General features: G+C 47.3%; 1 protein-coding gene across 1 annotated transcript in view; it reads right to left on the minus strand.

Moving 5' to 3' along the window:
• The window catches only part of PDE4DIP (phosphodiesterase 4D interacting protein), a 190,042-nt gene that overhangs the window by 151,976 nt on the left and 11,087 nt on the right, over positions 1-26,979 (minus strand). The gene's annotated exons all lie outside the window — the stretch shown is intronic.

Consider the following 26,979-nt stretch of genomic DNA (forward strand, 5'->3'; position numbering starts at 1 on the left):
ATCATTTCATAATTTATATAAATGCCCAATCATGACGTTGTACACCTGAAACTGACATAATATTGTATGGTAACTGTAATCGAAAAACAACGAAATACTAAAGAAGTTCCAAGCACAAGTTTAAGAAGTTCTGCCATAGTCCATCCACTTGCTTGTGGGATTTCGGTAGATAGATTTTTGTGGTTTTTGCCGCAGTAAGCATGGCCTTGCTAGAATCCGATGCAGCCCTGTGCAAAGCAGCGCGTCTACTGTCAGGAGTTAGGTGAGCGCTGTGGAAGGTGCTGATGGGCTAGAGATGTACCTGGAGGCGCAGCCCTGACAAATCACTGCCCTCACACCTGTGGGGCGCACGGGGCGAAAACGCTGAGCCGGGAGTCGGGAGGCTTGGCTTCCCACCCAGCCCCCCACCCTGCCCCGTGGGGCTTCAGGTAAGTGGTTTAGCCTCAGTTTCCCAGGGTCGAACATGGGAGTGATATGCGCTCTGCCTACTTCACCCGGACTGTTGGAGAAAAGCAGGTGAAAACGAGGCAGCGTTTGTCGGGGTTTTATGAGCTGTGAATTGACCTGTATGATATTATTTTTATTATTGCTTTATTACTTTTCTAACTTCAAGGAAGCATTGGGACCAGTGCAATCTCTGTTCCTCTAGAAACTAACAGCCCAGTTCCGTAATTACTTTACTCCTGATGGAGCAGCATAAGGGTCCCCTTAGCACGGCCGCATCTCAGGTCATGACTTGCTGTTTCCAGAAGAGGGAGCAAAACTCCAGCTCAAGGGCTCCTGGTCCCTTCCTGAGCATCTAACTGTTGCCTTGAGAGGAGACAATTATACTGTAAAGAGAACAGCCTTTTTTTTTTTTTTTAATCTATTTTTTACTCTTAATTCTTTTAAAAAAATTTGTTCCAATTACAGTTTACATTCAATATTATTTTGTACTAGTTTCAGGTGGACAGTGGTCAGACAGTCGCATACTTTACAAAGTGGTCCCCCCCGCCCTGTATTTCCAGTACCCACCCGGCTCCATGCACAGTTACTGCAATATTATTGACTCTGTTCCCGATGCTGTACTTCACCTCCCCGTGACGATTTTGTAACTGCCAATCTGGACCTCTCAATCCTTCCCGCTTTTCACCAGCCCCCCCAAACCCCCCACCCCTCTGGCAACCATCAGTCTGTTAAGAGAACAAACTTTTTAGAAAGTGTGCTCTTTAAGTGGCAGATGAGGCAAATCCCATTATTATAAATACTATAACAGATTCACTCATTTCAAATAATGTTGTCTTTTCTGTATCTTCTGGAGAAAATAATTTGGGCCATTCTTTTAATCTCACTTTAATGATTTGAACTGTGTAACCAGAAATTCCTATTCATGTTTTCCCATTTAACTCCAGAATTTTAGATCTCACATAGCACTAGTTTTTAAATATAAAAAATATATATTTTTTATTGATTTTTAGAGAAGAAGGGAGAGGGAGAGAGAGAAAACATCGATGTGAGAGCATAACATCGATCGGCTGCCTCCTGCACTCCCCCTACCAGGGATCGAGCCCGCAACCCGGGCAGGTGCCCTGACCGGGAATTGAACCGACGACCTTTGGGTGCACAGGGACAGTGCCCAACAACTGAGCCACACTGGCCAGGGCTTAAATAATGTTTTTCATAAGAAGAAAGTAAGTTGTTCAGGCCTGATTCTTTCCATTTAAGATGCCTACCTAAGTCCAAAAAATGATTCCCAACACTTTCTAAATAAGTCTGTCGTGGACTGTGCCTGTGCCACTCGGAATAAATGTTACCTGTATCTAATCTTTCTTACTGGTTCATTATTCAAATTTGTTTTAAAACATCCTTGTGCTTTTTTAAAAAACTGATTTGAGAGAGAGAGAGGAAGAAAGAGGGAGAAACATCGATTTGTTGCTCCACTTGTGCATCATTGGTTGGTTCTTGCATGTGCCCTGACCGGGGACCGAACCCTCAGCCGTGGTGTATCGGGACGATGCCCTAACCAACGAGTTACTCAGCCAGGGCCTCTCGCCCATGCGTACTGTGTAAGAGCACCGGCGCTAACACTTGAACTGTTTCGATAGCATATGAGGTGCTCTCCACACGTCTCCGAGAGGCTGACAGCCACGGCCCCCATCTTACAGATGCGTTTTCTCATCTCTAATCAGAATAGCTGCTCGTTCCTTAGAGGGAAAGAGCAGGGAGATGCCCCTCTGCCAAGAGAGCTCGAGGGGCGGGTACTTGCTCTCTCATAACAAGTGACAAAAGAGCCAGTTCTGAATCTGATGCTTTTTCTGTCCCCTGCCTCAGTCAGGGTAGAAAGGCATTCCGTTAGCTTTTCCATTTCTTCTGCTTTTGTCAGTTCATTTCTGGCTCTGCTCTTTTGGAAAAACAAAACAAAACAAAACACACCACTGTTTCCCATTCCACCCCCTCTACCGCCACCCTCAAGTCAGAGTCATCTTTCCATTCCAGCTAAACCTCTTCCTGTCCTTCAGAACTGCATCACGCTCTTGGCGAAATGCAGACCAACACCCCCACAGCGCTCCGGGGGGGCGCGGGCCTCCCGGGCTGAAAGTTCCTGCCTGGTGAGCACGGAGCAAGTCACTCACTTCCTGACTTCCAGCCCGGGCTGAATCTACTTTCTGGAAGAAAAAATAAAATATATATATTCATTCCTTGGATTTTTGTTGGTCTGTAAGTCCCCTTCACTTCAGACTGGCAGTTGCAAAATAGTCTCGGGGATGTAAAAAGTACAGCACATGGAGTGTAGTCAGTGGCACTGCGTTAACCATGTCTGGTGCCAGGTGGGGAACAGCAGTATCGAGGGGTCACTGTGGAAAGTGGCTGATTAACCACTAAGCTGTACATCTGTAACCAACACAACATAAAATTGAAAGATAGATGATAGATAGATGATATAGATAGATAAGTAGATGATAGATTAGATAGATGATAGATAGATGATAGATGATGATAGATGATAGATAGATAGATAGATAGATAGATAGATAGATAGATAGATAGATAGATGATAGATGATAGATAGATGATGATAGATGATGATAGATAGATAGATAGATAGATAGATAGATAGATAGATAGATAGATAGATGCTAAACAACTAAATAAATCCCCTCCACTTCAGCCCAGTCCTGGAACATGCGAGACTTCACCGAAGAGGCGCGGTGTGGAACGGCATTTGGAGAGCTAAGGGGACGCGCACCCCGCCGAGCAAGCCGCCTCCCCTCCCTGTTTTCTCTCTCTCTCTCTCTCTCTCTCTCTCTCTCATTTGAACCGAGTCCAGTCGGGCCTCGGCTCCCACTGCGTTGACGGGGCTCCTGCTAAGGGCGTAGTGCCCCTTGCATCACCAAATGCAGGGGACACACCAGTCTTTATCTTCCTTGACTCTCAAGTATCTGGTGCCGCTGACCGTGAAGGACCCACTGCCTTCCTTCGGTTCCCTGCAGTGCTGTCTTCCTCCTGCCTTCGTCATGAATCTCCCGCGGTCTGTGCAAGCTCCTCTTCCCTGCGAACTTCTTCAGTGTCGGCGTCCCTCGGGCTCCTGGCCTGCACCAGCCTCCTTTCCCTCTGTGCGTCCTCTGAGAGACGTCACCCCATCCATGACCAGTGGGGGTCTGTGTGCCGGTGCCGTCCAAGTCTCTCCCTCCCTTGAGCCCCAGGCATATATTCCGTCGCCTTCTAGAGCTTCTCCAACTGGAAATTCCCGAAACTATTCACTCATTCGAACTACTCCTTTTCTAACATTCCTTATCAAATTCGCGTCACAACATCCACCCCATTGCTCTTGCCAGAAACCTAGGATTCGTCCCCGATCCCCCTTTTGCTCACCCCCCACACTCAATCAGTGACCAGACCCCGTGGCACCTACATCTTTGCATCTACCCACCTGCCCTTGTCCCCACCGGCCCAAGTGATCACCTCTGGATCTCAGCAGCTCTTTGCTGGTTTCCTGCTTTCGGCTTCTCTCCCTTTGGATCGTTTCCCACCAGTCACCAGAAAGTTTTTTATACATACAATTCTGATCAATTTACCTCCCTCCGTTCAAACTCCCTTGGGCTACCGTCCAGTCCTTTCAGCTGGGCTCGTAAGCCCTTTGTGCTCAGCAGCCTGCCCACCGCCACCAGTCTGCACGCCGCCCACGCTGGATGCCAGCGTTTCCGACGCACCCCGCTTCCCTTGCTTCTAGGCCTTCACGGATGCTGCTCCCTCTGCTTGGAACCGCCCATCGCGCGACCTCGAACGTGACTCATCTAAATCCCACCCCAGGTCGTCACTTATCTTATTTCTGAATTAAAACTGAACTTAGACTTCGTTTTTAATTAATTCTTTTAAAATTAGTAGACATGCTTTTAAGTTAAATGTACTGGGGTAACATTAGCTGGAAACATTGTATAAATTCCAGGTGTACGACTTTAGGACGCAACATCTGTACCCTCTATCTTGTGCTCCTGACCGGAAAAGTCCGGCTCCTTCCACCCCCTTGGGTTTCACCCTTTATCTTCCTTGTCCTACCCCCACCCTCCTGAATTTAATTAATTCTTGAATTAACCTTATCTCATCCTATGCATTTCTTATTTCTTTGAAAAATACACTTGAGGGTATGTCCTAATGAAAATGCATTTGAACGAATTAGCAGAGATAAGGACTGACTCTAACCGGGGCTGAATGTGAACTGGAGCCTATTTCTTAAATTACTGGAAAAAAGTTATCTCGATTGTTCCTCATCATGACGTTCTACCTTTGGAATTTTCCTCCTCACTTCCAGCTGGCTTCTACCACTTTCCTTTCTCACCTCTCACCCTCGAGGATCCAGCTTGCACTGGGCGGTAGCTGCCGTGGGGCCGCGGTTGACTAGAGCGGCCCGGGCTGCAACAGGAAAGCCCTGAACCGAAAGCAAACGGGAGGAAGCACAAACCAATGCCCGCCGCAGAGCTGCGAGTGCCCAGCGAGGCCCAAGCTGCACCCCGATGGGGAGTCTTGTGAAGGAGTCAGAAGCCACAGGCTTTAGTAAACCGTCAGCACGGCCCGCTCTTCACTTCCCCTCATCCGACCTTCCCGGGTGACCAGGAGTGTCACCAGGTACTGGCCTAAGAAGGGGGGGCGATGACAGAAAAGCCACCAGAGAGGTAGAGGTTGGGGGAAAGCCCCTGAAATGAACAACGGTGGACCATTCATCTCAAGCTCCCCGCACGGCCCAGCTCCCCGAGCAGGAAGGCCCTGGGCTCAGCAGTGTTTCTGAGAGCTCTCTACCCGCGGCGATTTCCAGGCGAAGGCTCCCAGGTTCCCTAAGCCCACCTTCGCTACCTGCCCGAAAGGCTGCTTCAGGCAGTGCCCCAAACTTGTTTATTTTATAACTGCAGATAAAGGCCCCGTGAGATACAGGAGAACTGGACATTCACATTCAGTTACAAATGAGTATTTTCTGATTCTTTCCTGACTTCAGTAGAAGGGGGAGGAAGGAAAGACGCGGGAGCACCAAAGATATATTTTGCTTACTTTGTGATTTTGGCCATGGCCTCCCCGGCTACCTGCATTTGTCCCGGTTGCTACCAATGGAGATGCTAACTCTCCAGCAGCCTGAGTTACAGAGAAGGGGTGAGAAGTGTGGGGAAACGTGCAGGAACCAGCTCTAGGTTTTTAGACGTAAAACCTGGTCAGGTTGGGAGCGCCGTGGAATGACAGTCTCACGGGGGCTCATCACCTCCGAGTCTGGGGAGGCGAGCGCCCGGCCTGCTATGGCAGCTGGAGACGCAGCACTGAGCACAGGGGCGGCCAGCTGGGTCGGAGGAAAAGCTGCTGTGCTTGGCTGCAAGTAGGCACTTGCGTCTTCACACAGTGCCAGCCAGACTCACATTTCAGATAACAGAACAGGAAGTATGGTTAGTGCAGCTGGGAGGGGGAAGAGAAGTAGCTGTACCCAAGACCATTAAGTGACTCTCTGGCCTCTTTGCACTGTACTTTTCTACCCTGTAAGTGACCCGGGGGCAAGTCTGAGAAGCACTGTGGAAGCAGGTAGTGCCTGCCTCAGGCCTCCATCCCCCGGCCCCTGCAGCATGCTCGCCCCCTCCAGGCAGGCTCAGCTTCTTGAGGCTCTGCAACCCAGAAACTCTTTCAAGATCTAGATCATTCAGGGAGGTTGAGGGGAGGGATCATGGGTGCTTTGAGAGGAGGTGAGGGAAACAATAATTGTGGAGTAGAGAGACCTTCTCCTCTTACACAGCCAGAGCTGCAAGTCCCAAAAATGTGGCCTCTGTTTTGCAACGTCAACAGCAGCGAGCTGGAAGGGATCCTAACAAAGGGGTTTGTGGTCAGAAGACTCTGTTTTGAAAGAGCCCTTCCTTCTTACCTCCCTCCCTTCTTTCTTTCCTCCTTCCCTTCAGAGGGGAAGGGAGGGGAAAGTAGCCATGGATGGGAAGCTCCTTGGAGCTCCAAGGAGCACTACAAACTTCCCAAGACCGACGGCCTGCCCAGGGTTTGCGCCCTTTCTTGAGGTCAAGGGCATTCCTCTCGTTAACCCCTCCAGCTGTGTTGAACACGTATGTGCGGTCCCGGCTGCAGGAGCTGGGTGACCACGCTCCCCAGGTGAGACCTTTCAGCTTGCCACCTGCCCTTTGTACGTTACACTCCTCAGACAAGGGAAGGAATTAACAATATGCGTGCAACGATGGGGAGACAGGGAGAGTGAGCTACTTTTTGAAAAAGCTTACTTATGGGAGAAGAGACCGAGGTAGGCTGGAGAACAGAACGGAGTTCATTTTTTTAAGCTGAAGAGAGGCCCAGGTATGTTTATACACTTGAGGAGAAAGCAGTAGGAGAGCTGGAGCGAGTCACTTCATTCCTAAGCTTTGACTTTCTCATGAAGGGGGAGGTTTCTGTAAAGATTAAAATGAAATGAAAAGCAGCACGGTAGCGACTTGCACACTGCAAAGCCCTTCACATGTGTTAATTGTTATAACCACCATCATCTAGGGATGGACAGATGAGTAAGCCGGGGTCACAGGGCCTCTGCCTCTGTCCCTTCCACCCGATGTAAGAGGCTGTGAGGAAGAGATGGACTTTCGAGTACCCACAAGAAGAGGCTACTGCTGGTGTGGTTTGCATCTTGCTGTGCTTTAACCATGGAGTGATGCTCTGTGGTGAGCGCATGTGCGCAAGGAGTGACCATTTAACTTGCCCTGCATTCTTATTTTAAAAATCTTATTTAAGCCCAGGATGGTGAGGCTCAGTTGGTTGGAGTGTGGTCCTGTGTGCTGAAAGGTAGTGGGTTCCATTCCCAGTAGGGGCACATACCTGGGTTACGGGTTAGATCCCCTGGTCGGGGCGTGTGCGGGCAACCAATCAACGTATCGGCGTTTCTCTCAAACACTGATGTTTCTCTCTTCTCCCCCTCCCCCCTTTATCTCCCCATTCTTCTCTCTCTAAAACCCAATTTTAAAAAATAGGCACATTTCAGATCCAGCATCTCCCTTAAAAGCTCTAATTTAGGGAAAACATCTTTAGAAATTAAAAAAATACCCTTCTTGTGATGCGAGGGGCTGTACAAATAAGATTAACACATGCATTTCTGCTGGGACAAAGGAGCACTGTCTAGAAGTTACCTAACCTTAATCCACAGCTTTGTTTGTAGGAAAGGTTAGCCTTTTGTTTATTTTTCCTGGCTATTTGCAGAATCGTATTATAATTTGGAGGCAGCAACGATGATTGCTTTTTCCAACTGGCTACAGCGATCATACACTTTTACCAAATAGTTCCCATCAGCTCTACACAGCGTTATATATACTCAACGAGTCAGCGAGGTCTTAGCCTCGCAATTATTTGCTCTGCAGCTTTGCTTTGAACCAGCTGGCCCCCATTTCTACACAGTTGGCAGTAAATATATCCTGCAAATTCCACTCCCCCATGTCCTCTCCCTTTGCCACCTGGCCGTCCAACCTTGAGATGACTTATGCCTTCATTTCTGGGTGCATCTCCTGGCCTGTCCCTTGTCTTCCCTCCTCCATCCCCTGGCCCCTCTCCACCTCCAGCTTTTATTACTAGCGACCCTTAAGGCAATCCTCATAGCATGCTCCTCCGTGCATTACAGGGACAGATGTTTTGAGGGCACCGAGTGGAACAATCTGGTGTCTTTTTCCAATAGTGAACAAGTCGCCGCTTAAAAACTATAGCTTTATTGAGATGTGATTTATATCCAGTAAAGTTCACAAGTTTAAAGTGTACAATTCGATGGTTTTTAGTATACAGGGAGAGCTGTGCACCCATCCCTTAATTAATTTAGGACATTTTCATTACGCCCAAAAGAAACTGTACCCATTAGCGGTCACTCACCACTTCCACTCCTCACCCCACCCTTTTGCTCCCCCTAATTCTAGGCAACTGCTCATCTACCTTTTGTTTTTATGGATCTGCCTGTTCTAAACATTTAATATAAATGAGATCACACAGTCGGTGGTCTTTGGTGACGGGCTTCTTTCACCCAGCGTAATGTATTGAGGCTCAGCCGCACTGTAGCATGTATCTGTATTTGGCTCCTTTCCGTGGCAAAATGAGATCCCATTGTGTGGCTGGGTCACATTTTGCTTATCCGTTCACCAGTTGGTAGACATTTAGTTTGTTTACATTTTTGAGTCTACAGATAAAGCTGCTATGAACATTCACGTACAGGTTTTTGTGTGGACGTACGTCTTCATTTCCACATGAATTTTAGGATCAGCAGAAACTAACAAGCTGATCCTAAAATTCATAAGAAACCCCCTACTTTTAATAAATGATTAAATGGGGTAAGGCCGACAGAGCAAGTAGACTTTGGAGCTGTGGAAAGAGGGGGGGGGCACCTTGGAAAAGGGGACCAACCGCTGAAGGAGAGGAATAAAAGAGCCCGGAGTTTGGTGAACTTCCCACCCCGGGCAGAGGAATGTTTGTCCAGAGGAGGCAGTTTGATCTAGCACCGGGGGACATTGTGAAAGATAATTGAAATTGCTAAGTCCATTGATCTCCCCAGAAGGGGAAAAAAAAAAACAAAAGACGGTCTCTGAGTAAGCAGTATTGTTAGTTTGTTGATTCTGACCAAAGGAGATCCCCGTCTGACTAAGGGAAGCAGCTGGCCCTTTCTCAGGGCTGCAGCACAAGAGAAGAAAGAAGACATTCCTCCCTGCCCTTTCCTACCTCTCTGCGGCCAGCCCTGACCTTTGCTCATCCGTGTTACCCTGCCCCTTCATAAGTTCCCCGAAGGAGAGCGAGGCGAGGGGGGAACAGGAAGCAGGTCCTAGTGGGTGAGAGAGGCGGGGGTAGGAGAGGAGTCGCCGAGCATTTAAGCGGAAGATCCCCAGGGCGCTGCTGGCAGAGCCTCTCGGAGCGACAGGCCCTAGCAAGGGCGCAGGGACGCCAGCCCCTAGCAGCCTGTCCCCAGGGAGGAAGACATGCAGAGAGCATGGGCGGCGACGTTAGTGAGGGCGTATCTGTCACAGCACCAGCTGGAACAACCCGCATCGAGGCTAAAATAAATGTTTCGCGACCTCGTGCCACGCAAAGAAGGGAGATGACTGTGCTGGCTCCACTGTCAAGCTATACCCTGAACTGCATCACTTTCCGCATCCTGCGTTCCCTACTGTTCCCAAGTCCCATGGTCTCTCATCCGAATCGCGGTGGCAGTGGCCTCCCAACCGGTCTTTCTGCTTTCTCCCTCGTTCCCCACCCCCTACTCGACTTTCCACGCAGCAGCCACAGGAGCCACAGAGGACTTTTTTTCTGTGTGTGTCAATTACAGTTGACATTGGAACCACTGAGAAAATGTAAACGTGTTAATTCTCCGTTCAAAAGCTTCCGTGGCTCCCTTCTCGTTTAGTGTAAAAGCTGATGTCTTTTTGGTTGGTCCCACGCCGCACCTCACCGGGCTTCGATTACTCCCTGATCACATCCGATACTATTTTTCCCCTTGCACGCTCCACTCTGGCCATATAGGCCTCCTCGCTGTTTCTTAAACATACCAGGTCTTCTCCTGCCTCGAGGGCTTTGAACTCACTCTCTCCCCGCTTCTCCCAGGGATCCCCTTGGCTCGTTCCCTCGCCCCCTCCCCTAAAATATCACGGGGGAGCGTGACTTATTTATCCGGGCTATTGTCTGACTCTGGCTGTAGAATCTGCGCCCTGTGAGAGCGGGGATTCGTACATGCTGCTCACTACTCGGTTTCAGTGTCTTGACTGCCTGGCACGGAGGAGCTGTTTGATAAGTATTTATTGAATGGATGAAAGTAATAATTATGAAAACTGGGTCGTAAGTTTGAAAGTGGGAGAGGGTACAGATCTAAACTGTGGTATGCGCAGCAGCGGTGGCAACGTGGTGCATTGGACTCTGGAGCTGCAGAGTCAGAGAGACCTGGATTCGAATCGGGACTCCACCACCTTCTAGCTGTGTGACCTTAGGCAGGCATGTCTCACCCCTCCATCTCATCCTCCGTGAAACACTAATTTTAGATTAGTGTGAAAATTCAATGACGGGATGTAAGTGAACAGTTGGTGCAGGGTGAAGGAAGAAAATATACCAGTGGAAAAGAGCTGGGTGGAAGCCCTGCCAGTATGGCTCAGCTGGTTGCACATCCTTCCATTCTAGCTCTCACAATTTAAAAATTAAAAAAAGAACTGGGTGGAAATATGCAAAAGTGGAATTGTTTGGGTGTGTCAAATTAAGGAATTAAGACTATTTAGAAACATTTAAATTTTTTCAATAGTCAAGTCCTCCCTATGTAAAGAGTGGCAGACCGGGAAGGAGATTCTCCCAGTTGTCTCCTGGGTTCTGGCTTCAGCTCTGACCCAAGATGTGTGACCTTAAGCAAGTCCTAACCTCTCTGGGCTTGTTTTCTTATCTGTAAAACCAAGAGATTGGATTTAGTAACTTTTAGTCCCGTCAGTGCTTAAAATTCCAGCGTTCAAGTAGGCAGGCCACTCCACCTGGCTTTGCCAGACTTCAGCCCAGCCTGACTCAGATGTGACGGCCAGATGTTTCTAATCTTAGGCGTAAAAGGCTCTGTTCTTTGGTTTCCAGGGGCCGAAAGAAACTGCAAAGTTTAGGAAAAGAACTGAGCCCTCCTTCTCTCTGACTCTTAAACACAGCATTCGTTTTGTTCAAACTTAAGGAAACACGAGAAGCAAAGCAAATAGGCACCTTGGGGTTTGAATCAACTGTGTTGTGAAGCTTTAAGCCACGAAGGAAACTGTGTGCGTGTGTGTGTGTGTGCGCGTGTGTGTATGTGCGCGTTTAAGCAACAACCAAAAAGTAGGCGTCAGCAGTTCTCCCCTGTAACTATAACCTTGTGCCCGAGTGGCTGGGAGCCCAAGGGAGGAGTGAGGGGCTGGAAGGGAATGGCTGCAGCCTTCCCCTGCTCTGAGAGCTCCTGGCTTTGTTTTCCTCGCATTGCTACACCGAGGGAGGCACGCGAGGCAGAGGAGAGGAGGGTGTTTGGGTTTGCAGGCACTGTCAGCAAGTTTGCAGCCCTGGCTTCACTTCCCTGAAGTGGGGCATGGGGAAGGACGGGGGAGGGACGGGAGGGGGGGCAGCTGCCCTGGCCTCCCTCCACAGGGGATTCAAATACCCCGTCAGTTGCAAGGCTCTGACTTTACCCAGCTGAAAAGGGCCCATCTCATCTGGGAAGGGTCAGTTAAAAAATGACAGAACTGCCCAAAGTCAACAGAGGGAATGACCACAACAGAAACGTCCTCTGCAGTGTTTCCTTATAATTACCGGCCGGCCACCCGAGCTCTGGCTGGAGTCCCCACTCCCTCCCAGTTGCCCCCACAGGCCTCGCTGACCTGGGCAGCGCCTCCCTGAACTCAGGCCTCTCTCCAGCCCTCCCCCCGGCGATTGGGGAGCGTTGGGATTGCAGGCTGTTTTGAGAATGGAGCGTGGAGATCATCAGACAAGAAGACCCTGTAGAGCTCATTTATTAGGGCTCCTAACAGATGAGTCAACTCGGCCTCAACGATGTGCCCAAAGTCGGAGTAAGCTTGAGGCAGAGCTGGTCTCGTTACTCTTCACTGACGCTCTTCGCAGGTTATCCTACGCTGTTGTCAGGGACTGGAAGAAAACCAGAGCCAGCGAACTTTAAAGTTCTCTTTCTCCACCTTCCTTTCTAACCAAACCCTATCCTGTTGACCTTTCAGGGCTTGTAGCAAAGCATATTTTGCACCGAGACTTGTGTCAGAGCACCTCCTGGGCTTCGGGTTCGTGGTGTCTGTCTGCCCTCCAGGCAGCACCGTGAGGCCAGCAGCCGGGCGGAGCGGGTAGACCCCGGGTTTTCGAGTCCTCAGAACTTGGGCTCTGCACATTCTGTGTGCACTTGTACAAACAAACGATCCGCTCCCTCTACGACCCTGTTTCCACGTCTGCACAATGGGAACCATTGCAGCATTGCCTTCATCGTATTGTCCTGAAGGTTTCGTGAGATGATACATGTCGTGTACAGTGAAAAAACTCAACAAATGTTAGAAAGTGTTGCTGATCCTGGAAGGCACTTTTTGTTCGTTTTTGCAGATGAGAAGAGAAAGGCTCAGAGAGTCGTAAAGGGCTGTAGTCATACAACTGGTTACCAAGGGAAGCAAGGGTCAGCTCGGCCTCCTGATTCCACATCCTGGCCCTTGAGTATAGACTGCTGAAGGTGGCTCTGGGCCACGGGTGGGGACTGTCTCTAGCATCATGAAATAACATGTTATTGATTAAGCCCTCACACGCTCAAGGGCCTGGGAAATGGATGCTTCAGGGGTGAGGCAGGAGCTTGTGTGCAGTCTTTTTAGAAGGCAGCCTTTGCAAGGACACCAGCCTAGGAAATGAAGCCTGGCACCATGCCCTAGCCCACGCCCAGGGGAGCTGGGCTCAGGGCTCGGCCCAAAGTCCTTCCACATTCTCAGCCTTCCTCTCCTTCGGCAACGCTTCCTTGGTGCTCTCAGAACACTCTGCTTACCCTGACGTTAGAGCCCTTTTCGCACTCTCTTGGGTTACAGTATTTTAGGGTATCCATCTGAGTCCCCTGCTGGAACAATGGGCTCCAAAGGGGGGTGCCCGAGACGATACACTGAGGTGCGGGAAGAGACTCTATGGGCACTTGTTTCTCTTTATTTTTAATACTAAACTATTAAGAAAATTAAGCTTTACCAATGTGTAAAACTTAGTACAGTAGAGCACATCTACTTTATAGTAAGTATGTAATTACGGGGCATGCATGCCAAATTTTTCTTGCTGGAATGTAATGATGAAAAGAATTTGGAGGTACCTGCTCAACAGGAAGCTCCTAGAGAGCGAGACATGTAACTTGTTCTGATTTGTACCCCTCCCCCATCCTCATTTTCCAGCACTTAAGGGCCATTCCCCAAATAAATGGATCTGGCATCTAGCTGAACTTGGTTGTCTCCCCCCCCCACACTCCTTTTGTCAGCCATCTGACAGAATACTGTCCTGTTCAGTATTCTGCCAAGACCCATGCAAATAATAAAGCCGTGTTTGAGGACTAAAGAGTGTAAAGTGCCGTGACCAAAAAATACAAGACTGATGGTTCCAAAACCAAGAGTTCATGGCCGTGAAGAAGGCGGACAGCAGGCGGGAGTGAAACATCATGGAGGAGCTCACCTGCACCGCCGAACCCTGTGGTCTGAGCATCTGAATGTTTTCAAGCTGAGCACCGCCCTCCCTCTTCCTCTCGAAGCAGCAGAAAGCAACACAACACTATGAGCAAGGGTCTTGGAGAAAGAAGACCAACGTTGTCACTCTCCCTGGCTGGGTGATCTTAGGCAAGGCCCCTAACCAAGTCCTCCCCTTCTCCCAGGAAAATAGCTCTTGACCTACAATTGAGGTTGGACTGGATGATTCGGGAGGTCCTTTCACGCTCTGAGGCAGTCCTGAATGTAGAAGTTGGTGTTTTTCTATGAAAGGTAATTTATACTTGGAGGGGCACCCTGAAGCCCACTGAACCAAAAATATCACCTTACCATCAAGCCTCCCACGGAACATGACATCCCCTCCTCAGACACAGTGTCTCCATGTGCAGCTTACCACCCGGCCAGTGATTTATTGGCGTGTAGCCACTTCAAGTCTCAGCTATGTCCATTTTACATGCCGATTGAGACAGCAAGTTATAAAAGATTACACACGTGTTACACATATCTAGAAATAAATATAAATATATGTGTGTATGCACAGAAAAAGAACTGAGAAATACCTAACATACTTTTAACATTGATTATTCCTACAACATAGGGAAGTGGAAATGAGGGTGGGGATTTTACCATTTATTTTCAGTTCTTCTATAATGTTTGCTTATTTTTAATAAATAAACTATTTTAGTAATTAAAAATAAAATTGTTTAAGAAATAAACCTTAAAAGTCCTATACAATGTTTCAGTACTATTTAAAATAAATAGTACCAACTGTTCAGGAAGAGGCTCTACCAGAAACAAGTCTATATCTTGACATTTCCTCAGAGCATCTGCTAAAGTATTGATTGTACACAAAGGTTCTATGGAGGCTAGGGACCCGCACAGGGAGGCCCTAATCACATCATCAAAAACTCTCATTGGGTCATCTTGGTCAACTTGAGTTTGCACAAACTTAATTCATTTGGATTTCTCCATGATAGCACAAGGCTATTAAACCAAATGACATATACAGGCCTTTCTATTCTGAAGACCTATGATTCTGAATATTGTGCATGTGAAGACCCAGCTAGGGAAGTTTGTCTGATGGGAGCCAGAAGAGAATCTTTTGCTCTCCTCCAAAGCAAAGTGAAAATTGATGGGAAACTACCCCTTTCTTCCCTACCCCATCTCCCTTGCTACACCCCAGTTATCTAAACTCTCTATATTTGGGACATTCCCCACTTTATGAGTCCTGATGGAATACAGAGCCTCTCATGACAGAAGCTGAATATATCAGATATTTCTTTCCAGCCTCCCTTGCAGCTATGCACAGATATAAGGATCTGCACTAGACTTTGACTCAGGAACTAGTGACCTGAAATAGCAAAGACTGCTAGATCTGCTCTGCAGAGAGGGGCATTAATTGCAAAAACCATATTCAGTTTCCAGATGCTCCAGTAGTACCAGTTGTAGTAGCAAGGTTCAGCATCCAGACTTGGGGTGTCTACTGACCAGCAGTGGTGTCCATGCACTGGAGGCATTGCTATCTCACAGGATTGTTACAGAAGCTGTTTCTGCATGTGTAACCTCTAAACCTGGATCTCCAATCCTCCTGGATTGGACTTTGTTAAAAAAGAAAAAGGTTTTGAAAAGTATTTAAGAGCCCTGGCTAGTGTGGCTCAGTTGGTTGGGTGTCATCCCATCATGCACCAAAGGGTTGCTGGTTTGATTCCCGGTGAGGGCACATGCCCAGGTTGCAGGCTAGATCCCTGGTTGGGGGAGTGCAGGAGGCAGCCAATTGATGTTTCTCTCTCTATCTCCCTTTCTCTCTCTCTAAAAGTCAATAAAAAATATATATTTTTAAAGTATTTAACACAAAAAAAGCAAATCTCCTTCCCTTTCTTGACCTCTTATTTCCCCCGTTCCCCTCTCTAGAGGTAGCCAAACTTGTTAGTTTCTTATGTCTTCCTCCAGAGATATTCTGTGTGTATGTAAGTATATCTTTGTAACTAAGAAAAAACACTTGAAAAACCACCAAACACAGAAATGGGGCCATTCATAGACATTTGTTTTATATCTTGCTATTTTTTAATCTTTTAAAAATATATATCTTTATTGATTTCAGAGAGAGGAAGGGAGAGGGAGAGAGAGAGATAGAAACATCAATGATGAGAGAGTCATCACTGATCGGCTGCCTCCTGCACACCCCCGACCAGGAATTGAACCAGGATCTCCTGGATCCTAGGTCGATGCTCAACCACTGAGCCATGCCTGGCCAGGCCATATCTTGCTATTAAACCTAACAATACATGTTGGAAATTATTCCATAAGTATAAAGGTGCCCCATTCTTTTTAATGGCTGCGTAGTATTCCATAAAGTATGTGGAATGACCACACTACAATCTATGTAGTTAGTCTCCTACTATGAACGGTTGGGTTGCTTACAGTTTGTATGACTACAAATTAGGTCACAATGAGTATCCTTGTAAATATGTCTTAAATATATCTTAATGCCCAGTGCAAGCATATTCACAGGATAAATTTCTGATGGTGAAGTTGCTGGGTCAAAGGCTATAACTTTTTAATTTTGACAGATGGTACTAAACTGTAATACAAAGAGACTACACCAATTTTCAACATCACAAAAAATATTTTAGATTTCCTGTCTCCCCGGATCCTCACCTCATTAATATGTACTATCAGATTTTTATAATGTTGCCGTTCTGATGGGTTAAAAATGGTTTCTCATTGTTTTCATGCTCATTCTTAAAACCATGAGTGAGGCTGAGCATTTTTCCGATATTTAAAAGCCATTTGTGTTAATTTACCAGTGTATTCTATTTATGTCCTCTGACTACTGTTTTCTATTAGACTTTGGTCTGTTTTTAATTCTTTTGTAAGAACTCCCTATTTTAAGGAAACTAGCCCCTTTTCATATTAGTTGAAAGTATTTTTTTCCCTAATTTGCTTTTGGTGTCCTGGCCTTATTTTATTTCTGCCTCACAGAAATCTTGCATTTGTATGGAGTCAAATGTGTCCATAGTTTTACTTATGGCTTCTGAATTTGCTCAGCATGGCTTTTGGTTGGGAAGCTTCTCATGGTCTCTCAACATTGAAGCTGCTAATTTAGAAAACAACACTGAGATGTCTGGTTAAACACAAGAGATTAAACACATGCATTATGCTCCACTCCCTGCTAGGGCTCAGCCAGAAGTTAATGTTTGATGAATACATTCACATGGTTCTAACAGGGGGAGGGGGAAAAAGTAAAGAGGCACAGAACAAAAGTATCCCCCCTCCATGCCCCCCATTGGCCCGGGTCCCACCTTCTTCCCACCATTAGTAAGCACTGGTACCAGCTTCTTGTGCGTGTTTCCAGAGTTTCTCAAGAGACCTGAGAAAGCAGAATTCCAAGCCAGCAGATGAAAAAGCTCAAGCAACTCACTTTACTTATCAGAATCCTGCACGTGCTCAGCCATTGGTGGCCCTGGGTACTCTTGTATTTTGTGAGTCAAGTTGTGGTTAAAAATAGTAGGATGAATTGAAAGTCGGTTCAAGGGGTATTGAGGTCCCCAGATGCCCCCTTCCCCTGGCTGCTGTCAGGTGGACTGCCCCTGCCCCATGACGGCCAAAGAATGGAGGTTTTCCTCCTGGTGGGAGAGTAAGACAGAGGGAGGGCCAGGCACAGTTGTGTGAAAGGACAACATACAGAAAGAAAAGATTACCTAGAGACCCCTGCCTTCTTCCCTCACGTCGGTAAGCCAACCCTGACATCCAACCAGGAGATCAAAAACTTTTTCCCTGGGAACCTGACACACTGGAGAGAAGTACCCTAAAGATCATTTGAAAACAGGGGCACCCCTGAGAGAACAAGAAAAAAATTATTAATATCCTCATAGAGATGAGAGGGGATAGTACACACATAAAATGAAATCATCACACTATTTTTTTTAAAAACAAACTTTTAGAGAGTAAAAAGGTGACCTTAGAAATTTAAATATGATTGCCAAAAATAAAAAATAAACTCAGTAGAAGATGTGGAAAGTAGAAAGTAAAGCATAAAGAGATGGAACATAGAATATATAAGAGCCCAAGTAGTTTATTTGGGAGATGATCCCAGGAAACACCGGTAAGACAGTGGAAAGTGAAACGATGGAAGCCAATAAACCCAGCCAGTTACTGTGAACAACTGGAACTTGATTCCTTTGAGGAATTCTGAAGACCAGTGTAGAAACTGTGCCTCAACTATCCCCACTCAGGGCTGAGGAAACTGGGGTATTTATCTGCTAACTCTTACCAGCCGTTGGTTAAGGGCTGCTCGCAGGGAGGAGGGGGTTAATTTCTTAAGATTTCCTGAACAAACTTTCAGTAGCCAAAAAAAGCCCTCAGGCAAAGAGACATCTGTGTTGGTAATTTAGAAGGCATGGATGTGGTAGGTGCCAAGAGACGGTGGGCAGGGCATCTGTTATATCTTCTTTGCACTCTTTCTTAGAAAATTACTAAAGGATGTGCTCCACCAAAACAATAGGGTGAATCAAGAACAAGGAAGAGGTGGAATCCAAGAACCAGAGTATTCAACGAAACAGGTGCAGGGAATCCCCAGGATGTGGTGAAGGGAGATCCCAAGGTGACAGCTGTACTGTGTGGAGGCTATAAAAAGAAGAATACTTTTCTTCCACCTTCTAAGTTCTTCTAGTTGGGCTAAGAATCAAATTAACACAGACAAATTAACAGGTGAAAATAGATTTTTAATATGTGATTCAACATTGAGTATATAAGACATTTTGGACAAAGAAAAAGGGAGAGATGGGGCATTCGATTTCAGAAGAGAGAGTGGGCAATTTATAGGTAGTTGAAGAACAGACATGGCAGGAAAATTCTTGTGAGACAACTTGGAAACAATGGGACACATGGGTATCTAGCTAACAGGCCTGGAGTCTTCCTGACTGCTGCTAGGGTGAAGATACTTAATGTGATAGAGCCAAGGGTCTCTCCTAAAGCAGGTTTTTCTGTTTGAAGCTCTTGGGTCTGAAACAGAGGGAGGGTCAAAGGTTCTTTCTGAGTCGGCGAAAGACCCTGCAGCCCAGGTATGTGCCTTTGACCAGGAATCAAACCCAAAACCCTTTGGTCCACCGGCCGACACTCTCACCGCTGAGCCACATCGGCCAGGGCTCACCTTTACAGAGTTTTGATCAACCAGCTCTATGATAGAAATCACATCATTTCTGTTTGTGGCCCAATCAAGATGCCGGAGTCTATCGCTTTCTAATTGCAGGCCAAGCACCCAGGGGAATGGGACCTCCCGAAAACTACCTCTGTCCCACGGTCTCTTCCTGCCTGCAATCTCTAGCCACTGGACCCTTCTCCCCAGCCTAAAAAAATGCTCAAAAATTCTCCCACCTAAAATAAAAGTAAACAAGAAAGTGTCCTTTTAGCTGTCAACCAACGTTCTCTCCTTCATCACAGTACTTCTGATGCCAACTCCTTCCCTCTCTCACCACGAGCGCCGCCCCCCCCCCCCGCCACCCGCTTCCCCATGACCTGCCGCCTCGCAGGCCAGAGGGCTTCGTACTTGCCCAACCCTTGGTCCTGCTCAGTCCCCACACTCCTCAACCTCCTGAAGCCTCTAACATTTAAAACCCCTCCTCCGGGTCCTTCTGAATCCCCGCCACCACACCACCACCACACTCAGGTCGCACTGAAGTTTCTTTCACTTCCTCTGGCCCCTCCAGCCCGCTCATTGCCTGCGGCCCTGTTCCCTCTACCTGGGCTTCCTTCCCCACCCCCTGCTGGCCCCCATCTGGCTGTTTCCAGCTCAACTTCGACTTGGGGGGGGGTCTCCGTTTGCTGTCACTTCCTCACAGAGCCCCACCCTCGGTGCCTCCCCTCCCCACCCTGGCCTAGCTAAAATTCCCCTTTCCATCCTAGAAGTTAGTTTTCTCTCCTCATGTTATTTATACAGTTCCTAATTGTGGACTTGAATTGCACGTTTATCTCCTTAAATATCTACCTTTCTTTCCAGAGCATAAGTGCTCTGAGGACAGGACCCCTGCCAGTATTCTTCACTGCTGTGTCTAGAATTTGGCACAGTGCCTGGAACAGTGGATCCCAAATACTTGTTGAATGAATGAATGAATGAATGAATGAATGAATGAATGAATGAAGTGCTCTCTTCGTGCCAGGCACTGCAGGAAGTACTTTACATAGAGGACCTTGTTTTTGTTTTCGCGATGACCCTGTGGATAGGTACTGTGACCAGGACAACAAATGGAAGCCGAGAGAGACTGAGTAGTAATGCCCAAGATCTCACACCAAAAAAATGCGTGTGAGAGCTAGAACTGGACAATACACTTCTCTGACTCTTTAGGACTTCTTAATGATCATAGCACAGTGCTTCATAGTTGACAAATCTTCCACGTTCGCCTCCCCAAAGTTCCCTCACGCTATTACTTCGCGTGGGTTTCTGTGGTTTCTCTTGCTCTTCCTTCCAGGATCTCATCCAAGCTAAACAAGGGTGTGTGGGTGAGGGACTGGTCCTGGAGGAGACTGGGCGGTCCTGGCAGCTTTCCTTTTCTAACACATGTTTCTGAGAAGCCCTTGGAAAGCCCGCGAGGTAGACGACCATGTCAACAGTCTGCAGTCCGACGGGTTCCTGCTCTTTCTATGGCTCTGCTCACCTCTTGCCCCTCCCCTGGCACATGGCTTTGGATCGCACCTCATGTGGTGCCCACTCAGGCCTTCTCTCCCTGCCCACAGGTGCCCTCGGCACATCCCAGGCCCCCTTCCTGACAGAAATGTGCCTGTCCAGGAAAAGCTTCACTATAGAATGGTAAGTGAAGGGAAAAAAAAGTAAGATGAAATATTGTAGAAATAGTTGCTATAGGTTGAATTGTGCTCCCTTCCCTCACCCCAATGCATATGTTGAAGTCCTGACCCGGCACCTCAGAAGGTGCCCTTATTTGGAAATATGGTGATCGCCCAACTAGCCCTGCTCAGCAGTTGAGCATCAACCTATGATCCAGGAGATCACCAGTGGGGGGCGTGCAGGAGGCAGCCAATCAATGACTCTCTCATCACTGATGTTTCTCTCTCTCTCTCTCCCCCTCTCCCTGAAATCAATAAAGATATATATAAATAAATAAATAATATGGTTATCATAAATGTAATTATTCAAGCTGAGATGAGGTCATGCTGGAGAAGGGTGGGTCCCTAATGCAATATGACTGTTGTTTTTATAAAAAGAATGCCATATGGCCCTGGTGTGAGGCTCGTTTGGTTGGTTGGAGCTTTGTCCTGCACACCCAAAGGTGGTGGGTTTGCTTCCTGGTCAGGTCACGTGCAGGAGGTCGCTGATTGATGTTTCTCTCTCACATTCATGATATTCTGTCTCTCTCTCTCCCCCCTTCCTCTCTCTAAAATCAATTAAAAAAAAAAAAAAGAATGCCCTGCGGAGAGCCAGACATGCACAGGGGGTGAACATGAAGGCCCAGATTGGAATGATGCAACAGAAGCCAAGGAAAAACAAAGATTGCCAGAAAGCCACCAGAAGCTAGAGAGAGGCCTGACCATTCTCTCTCTCAGCCCTCGGAAGGGGCCAACCCTACCGACACCCTGATCTTAGACCTCCAGCCTCCAGAACCATGGGACAGTAAGTTTCTCTTGTTGAAGCCACTCAGTTTGTGGTGCACTGTTGTGCCGGCCATAGTGAACTAGCAGAAACAGTATAATCCCACCCCACCTATGTATGGACTATCCCTCTCTTTCTCTCTCTCGCACAAACACGGAACTAAAAGGAAATAGTTTACAAGTATAAGTTCACAGTGGTTCTTTTGGGAGGGTGGATGATGGGGGACGTTGCTTTTTACTTCTTTCTGCACTGCTGGGTATTTTCTGAATTCCCTTACATCTCTACAGTAGTATGTATTATTACAGAAATAAATAGTATGGAGAGCAAAGTGGCACGAGGGAGCTGGCTGGACACCTTGGGTTTGGGAGGGTCAGCAAAGAAAAGCAAGAGAGGTTGGATTAAAAGGTTGATTGGGGGAAGCCTGGCTGAAGGAGGCCAACTTAATCCACTTGAGGTAGTATGTCTTAGTTTGGGTGGCTGCCTGACAGGGCAACTGGAAAGGAAAGAGGGACCAAGACAAAGTAGGAAACACATCAGGAAGCAAACGATTCCCTCCAATATGAAGACCCCCCCCCCCCCCCATTTCTTCTCTGAAAACCCTCTGGAAATGGAGTGAGCAGCATAACTTACTTCCAACTTTCCACAGCCCATGGGAAGATGTTCTTTCCCAAGGAGGGTTGTTTTCCAAACATCCCCCCTTTTGGCCATATCTCGGGTAAGATGTCTTTTTCTGGAGACTGTTTAGGTAGGTGCTACCCAAACATTTAGGCTCGCCTCCGACTTATCTCAACAGGGAGGGTTAATTGTCTTGAATCCTGAATTTAGCCATTTGTGACTTCAACTTAATCTTTGGTTTTCAAAAATTAGGGGCTGTTTTGCCTCTTTGTACTCAGCTATGTCTTCTCTGTTCCCATCTGAAATCCCAGCAGTTCTGGGGAAGATTTGGGTCCCCACAAATGCCAGTCACAGTCCATTCCTTTATTGGAGGTCACCGATGGCTTTTGTCCAATCCCTTTGCCCAAATCTACATTTCCCCCTTTCCTTTTATATCTGCGAGATTATGTAGCAACGTGGGAAAACATTTAGAATATAATATTAAAATCATGATTTTGGCTATGTAAAGAATAAACAAACAAAACGCACACACACACACACACACACACATACAAGGAAAACCTGCCCAGAAGAAAACAAACCACATAATTAAGAATGGCTGTGTTAGAGTACCCAGATTGTGGGGTTCTTTTTTTTCCTCTATTTCCCTAAAATTTCTCATTATAATGGAAAAATACTTATATAATCAAGAGATAGACTCACTAAGATAAGAAGCAGAATGAATAACAAAGTTTGATAAAAGAAGTACAACAGGGAAGCCAGTTGTAGATAAGGTTTTTCTGGAAGTGAATACACGTGGTTCTCAGCTCAGTGTGTGAGAGACAGTTATGACCACAGGATTCTCATGGCGGACATTTAGCCACTGGTCCTCTTGTGTACTCTGAGCATAACCAAGAGCAAGAACAGCACAAGACTTCAGACCTGCTGAGCATTTGAGAGGAGCCGGGGATGGGAGCCCAGGCCCATTAGAGGGTTGGGGGGCCGTAGAGAGACTATGTAGATGTCTCTAAATCTGGGGGTTTCCGGGAAGTGTTTCAAGCATGACAAGGTGAGACTCTGATACTGTTTATTTTTAGAAGTCCTGCTGAGAGGAGGATCTTTCACCTCTCACTGAGTTAACTGTGCTCCTTGGAACCATGGACATCTTTCTGCTGCAGCAGCAGTAGGATCAAAGCACGTGTTTAGAAAGAGAAGTGAAAAACACCAGATGTGAGCAAAAACCACAAGGGGAATTTCAGACAGGCAGTGTGCACCAGATTACCCAATTTGGAATGTGTCCCAAGCCCCAGGACAGGCCGACCCTCTAAGGATCAGGCTGGAGGGACGGAGGTTATTGATCCTGGTTTAAGCCAAATGCTGCTAACTTGACCTGTGACCTTGCTCAAGCCACTGACCTCTTCCAAGCCACTTTCACTGTCTGTAAAGTGGGAGGCCTGGCTGATTTCCTCTGGGGAACATAACGGAAACCATGCTGAGTACTAGAGGTAAGCATGAGGCATGATCTGGAAGACGGATGGTAAATTGTGTTTGAGGATATAAATACCACAACATATACACACTTCCAATGTGTGGATACAAATATTTTGTGGGAAGGATATGTGTAAAAAAACAAAAACAGGGCTTAAAGACAGTGTCACACAAATCACTAAGTAAATCAACTTGCAATGTAAATAATCTAATTGCAAATAAATAATGTAAATTGAAGGAGATGTGACAGGGTATGTTTTTCTGTCTCCCACAGCTCTTTAGGTCCCCTGGGGTCAGCCCAGATCTAGACTAAAGCATGCTACCTGGTGCACAGTGAGTGCTGAATAAATGCCAGTAGGAAATACAGCTTAAGCTTCGAATTCCATCTTTCTTTACCGCCGAGTCGCATGTGGCCTTGGGCAAACTACTGCATACTCTTGTGCCTCAGGGTCCTATTCTGTAAAGTGGGGACAGTACTAATCTCTGCCTCAGACTTGTTGTGAAGACCGTATGGAGTAATATAGGCAAAGAGCTTAGAATGCTGGGCGGATGTTAATTACTATTATCTTCCCAAACCTTCCATGTGGGCTTGAAAGCTCTCTGCATTTCTTCCTTTTGTCCGTGTTCGCATCCAAATGTTTCCCACACTCTTGCTCCATTTAGGAATATTTCCTGTCCATGTTACTCATTTCTGTAGGACACTGCTCCCTTCAGACGTGAACCAAGCCCCCTCAGCCCCCACCAGGGCCATTAACTTACTCCTAGTCAAGCCAACGTTGCGCCAACATCTAAGCTGACCCCACAGCCACGCATCTATGAGGCATCGCTGAGTCCTCTCTTCTCCGACAGCTGGGGTTCTTACGTAACAAGATGCCCTCTTAACCAGGGGAGGTGCCCCCCCAAAGACGAAAAAGTATGTTTTTATGCTCTTTAGGAGAAGTTGTCAGTGATGGCAGTCATGGTGTAGAGGAGTCATGGGTCTGGTGACCCCCCCCATCCTTCCCTCTTCCAGCCATTACCCAGTGAAGTGACGGTGGAGGTGAGTTCTTGTTCGAGTCCAACTTGAGAGGCACCTGAGAATAAGTGGGGGGAAGGCAACTCTCGCTTACAATGGGGAGTAGCTGGAGACTGTGCCCCTCACCAATATCTCCATCCCCTCCCCTCCCCTCCCAGGAATCGGATACCCTTCATACTTCTCCCTGGTGCTATATGGGCTAGAATCTCTTAAATATATACATATGAAATACCATTGGTTTGTTCATGAACAATAATTGAAGGTAAACTCAATTATACAAATACTGAGCTTCCAAGGAAGTATAGGAAGGGCTTCCAAGGAAATGTGTGTGGGGTTTTTTTTAATTGGAAGATGCATTTAAGATGAAGGCAAGTGGAAGGCAAGAATCAAGTTTCAATTGATGGCAATGAAACTACTTCTTATAATATTAGGGTGTTATAGTGGATGGAATAGCTGACCGAGCGGGGGGTGTAGTAAATCTCCCCAAGACCCCATGACGGAGGACTGACTCACTGTAACAAACTCAGCCAACTAGTGATTAACTGGGTCCACAGAGCAGCATCCTATTAGCATAGAAAGGAGCATTATTGCTTATAATCGATTGCCATACAAGATAACATTTGGAATCAGATGTCCCTGGGTACTTCCGCTCAGGTACTTCTCTGTCACCTGTAGCGTCCGCTGCCCCTTTATTTTCTCATTTGCATAAATACAGATTTTAAAAGACGAGAGTGACGAAACCGAAGGCACTTGGTGCAGAGCAGGCACTGGGTCAATACTCTTTTCACAGTACAGATAAGAAGCCAAAGTCGGAGGAGCCCATGAGCTTGTCTGAGGCCCACAAGGAACTGATGTCACACCTGGACTAGAGTCCCTGGCTTCCTGACCCCTGGGCCTGCTGTCTTTCTACTGTTTTCAGAATGGGAGTTGAGCAAAGATCATTGCAAATGTCTTTATCTCTGGTTTTCTGAAGCTGGAGCGGGATGACATAAAAAGAGGGGAGGAGGCTGGTGTGGGGTGAGAGGTGAAAAGAGCAGGCTTACCGCCTGGTTTTGTGTTACTTTCCGGAGTGTACGCTTGAGCACATGCCCACTAATGGTGGAGGGAAGTGGCAGAGCGTAGCCAACTGGGATTAAAGATTGTGTCACATCAATCCACAAAGTAAATAATCGACATGTGCACCATTGGAGGGTGTGTGACACAGTGTCTTTTTTTTTTCCTTCTCACGCACAGCCGTTTGGGTCCCCTCGGGCCACCCCAGATCTAGACTTGATCTTCCAGAAGGTCTCACATAAAAATTTTCTCCAGAGTTCTGAGCTTGCTAATGTGTGGGTTTGGCAGAGAAGCCCAAATTAAAGGGGCTATGCATGAAAAATCACTTGTAACCTGAAAATTATTTCAGTGTGGGATGGCTGCTCCCCATGGTTGAGTAGGAGGAGCCCTGGGCCAGAGAGGGGATGCCTGACTGCTTCCCCTGGCACTGCCACGACATCAGCTGGGGGGACCCAGAAGAGGAAGTGGTCTTCTCCAGGCATCTGTGTTGTCACTTGTTAAAAACACCATCCAGGAGTCATTTACTAAATACCTAATGCAAAACACTCACCAGGTTTTCTTTTCCTTCACCCTGACAAGAGCTCCACGAGGTGGACAGTGCTCTTCCCATGTCAGAGGTGAAAAAACAGAGGCGTAGAGACACTGTGACTTGCCCAACTTCATTCAGCTAGTGAGTGGCAGAACCTGCTGGACCTGGGATTTGAACCCAGGATGTGCTCTGACCTCTGAGACAGGTGACCTCTACTGTGAGGAGGAAATGGGTAGTAAAGCTCCAAGCCCTTTACAGGAATCTAAGGAGGCGCACCAGGATCATTTAGGAGGGTGTAATACCTAGGAGGCATCTGCGTGCAAGCCACCTTCAGCCCATTGACTTTCTCATTCACTGTTTATCACCCCATCTGTGAGCATCAAACCACACTAATATCAAACCACACTTATCCCCTTTCACCTCATTTGTTTTTGGTGTCACTTCTGCCACATTGGCTGCTTTCAGGGGGAGCCAGCGCCACTTCTTGCCGAGTAGGGCGTGCTGAGTGTCAGAGCCGCTCTCACGCACACATGCCCACACATATCAGCACACGCACGCACACACACGTTCATATGAGCTTGTGCTACCCATCCACGGTTTCAGAAATCGACAACTTAAGAATCTGTCATTATTACGCCAGTGCATGTAGTACATGTATAAGTAATTTCCCAGAATCGGGGTCTGGAGTGAAAAAATGCTGAGATACAGTGGAGGAAGTGTAGAGACAAGCACCAAGGAAAGTATCGAGAGACTTAGGCCCTTCTGCCTTCAGCCCCAACCTTGAGTTCTGCTGTCAACTTGCGGCTTCCTCCCAGCTCATTCGGCCTCCTGAAAGACCCCTCGCCCTCGGCGGGCAGTAAGTTTGCTGTGACCTCCGTGCCCTCTCAGGAGCCAATGTGGAGCTCGCGCTCTGTTATCTGGGTATGTGTTCCTGGCAGCGGTGGTCATCAGACTGTAAACTTCAGAGGCTCGGGGTCACATCTGTGTAATTCTCTCTCCGTGGTTTGGCACCACGTGCAGTGAGCACATTTTT

This window comes from Miniopterus schreibersii, assembly GCF_964146895.1.
Source record: "Miniopterus schreibersii genome assembly, chromosome: 19".
Lineage (NCBI taxonomy): Eukaryota > Metazoa > Chordata > Mammalia > Chiroptera > Miniopteridae > Miniopterus > Miniopterus schreibersii.